We start from the raw sequence: 2,490 nt of genomic DNA on the forward strand, positions 1-2,490 counted from the left end.
TGTTTTTGAAAGCGGTTTGCTACTCGTAAAATGTGGATTTGCCATCCTCAGGTGGGCTTAGAAAACTTGATTTTGCCACTCTCAAGTGGGCTTAAAACTCGCAGTCGATGAATTGTTCCAATCCAAATAACCCAACCTTCACCCACAGGCATTCAGGCAGTTATATCATATAAGCACATAGCCTCATATGAAGCATGTTATCATGGCAATCACTCACACGCATACAAGGATGCTAAAGCATGAACACTTACCGAGTACTCCGAGCCAAAGAAAGAAGCTAATTAGAAATCATGCATGAATCCTAATTATGCTGAGATGCCTAATGCAACACACACAAGAATGAAACTAAGATAGGCTCGGCTATTCTAAGATGGCATATGATGATGCTACAGCTAACACGTATTCAACTTGAAATTGAAATACAATGCAGTTAGTATGATGCGCTGAGCCCGGTGCATGCAAGACAGATGAATGGATACAAACTTGCGAGCATAAGTATGCTAATTGAAGCATGCCCTAAACTAACCATCATAAGTTGGTAAATAAAAGGGAGAAAGACGTGGGGTTGGAAGACATACATCACACACACGCACACTTATTACACAATTGCCCTCGCTCGGAGGGTCCGAACAAATAATACAGTCTGAATATATAATTAACTACTCTAGCTAATTAAATATTACAAAACCCTAATTAGTTAACAAATTAACTAGGAAAGCGAATAAACTAGCACACAAGCTATAAAATGAACTGCCTCAGCTCTTGTTCCGAATGATGAAAGATGCATGCGTGCTCGGGTCGCTTTGTCGGGAAATTCCTTGCGATGCCCCGATTTGCCTCTGTTTCGCAATTGGTCCTAGAACACTGTACAAAACTTCCGAAGGCTACTCACTAGTTTTGGCTGCTGACTAGTTTTTGCTGTTGGATTCTGATTTGCCTTGTAGCCAAGAGAGACAGCAGCTTCTGGACCAAGAAAGTGGCTCCTCAACCTCTGAAAATGAGCTCCAAGGTGTTTAGGTTGATAGTGGAGGTGTTGTGCTTGGAGGTGTAGTGCAAAGGGTCCAAGAACTATGGACTTTTGAAGCTTGAAGTAGAGAGATATGGAGGGAAGTGTATAAGCTTTAGACACCAAAAATCTCAACCCCTGCAAGTGGAGAGGAGGGTCTCTCTTATAGAAGAAGAAGTCCAAGGCTTCTCTTAGAAGCTTGGAGCAAAGGGGCCAAGCTTCTTAATGAAGCTAAACCAAAAGGGTCAAGCTTCTTGAGGAAGCTAGAGCAAAGGGGTCAAGCTTTCTCAAGAAGCTAAGAAAGGTTCAAGCTTCTCTTAGAAGCTTGGAGCAAGGGGTCAAGCTTCTTCAAGAAGCTAAAAAAAGGTTCAAGCTTCTTGGAGAAGCTAAAAAAGGTTTAGTTTCTTGGAGAAGCTAGGGCAAAGGTTCAAAAGGTTCAAGGATCCTCAAGAAGCTAAAAACCAAGGATTCAAAAGGTTTAAGCTTCCTCAAGAAGCTAAAAAACAAGGGTTCAAAAGGTTCAAGCTTCCTCAAGAAGCTAAAACAAGGGTCTCGGCCAGAAAAAGTGACCGATCGACTAAAATAATGGCCGACCGACCAAGAACATTGCCGACCGGCCAAAACTTTTGGCCGGTAGCAATAAAACAGGGCCGGTGGCAACAAGCCGAAGCCGGTGGGGTGTGGGGGTGGCCAACAAGCCATTTCCTACCCTCAGAGGCAAAAACCTAAGTGCTTGGTCCACAACCAAGCACAAAACAAATAAGTCGAGAGGTCTTGAGGCAAGGCGCGCGGCCGAAACCTCCGAGAACTCAAAACGAACACGAACATGGATAATCATCGAGTGTTCAAACGATGACGTCCAAGTCTTGAGGACGGTCAAAAATGGGGTGTCTACAATCATCCCCTATCCTTGTGTCTTGGTTGCTTGTGTTGATGGCCTCATGATTGAGCATGTTTTTCTAGCATGTGTTGGCTTGTTCTCAGCTTATTTTTGGCATTATTTCAGCATGGTATAACTCTATTTTGGGTCGGTTTGATTGCCCATTGCATGCTTCACACACTTGTAGTGCAATCTTGCATGCTAGCCTAGCTCACTTGATGTTTTGGCCTATCATTTTAGCATGTTTTGGCTCTGCTCCAGCAAGCTTTTACTCATGTTTTGCCATGCTTAAGCTCTGTTTTAAATGGTTTTGGTCATGCATGCCTTGTTTTGTATAGCCATAGTGCAATCTTGCTCACTAGCTTTGAGTTTCCAAGTCTCTAGCATGCTTTACTTAAGTTGTTTGCATGCTTTGGCCTCATTTCTCACATGATTTCAGTGTATGTAGTGTAGCCATACTCTCACATGTTTCACTCTTTCAATGCTTTTGGAGAGTTGTACTTTATGCCTTGATGATAAGCTAATAAGTATGCATGGTTGCTTAAGCTATTGGGCTACCATCTCAGCATATTTTTGGTCTTATTTTGCCATATTACATCTCTGA

This window comes from Camellia sinensis, chromosome 15 (assembly GCF_055761805.1).
Source record: "Camellia sinensis isolate YWXY chromosome 15, ASM5576180v1, whole genome shotgun sequence".
In the NCBI taxonomy this organism is placed as follows: domain Eukaryota; kingdom Viridiplantae; phylum Streptophyta; class Magnoliopsida; order Ericales; family Theaceae; genus Camellia; species Camellia sinensis.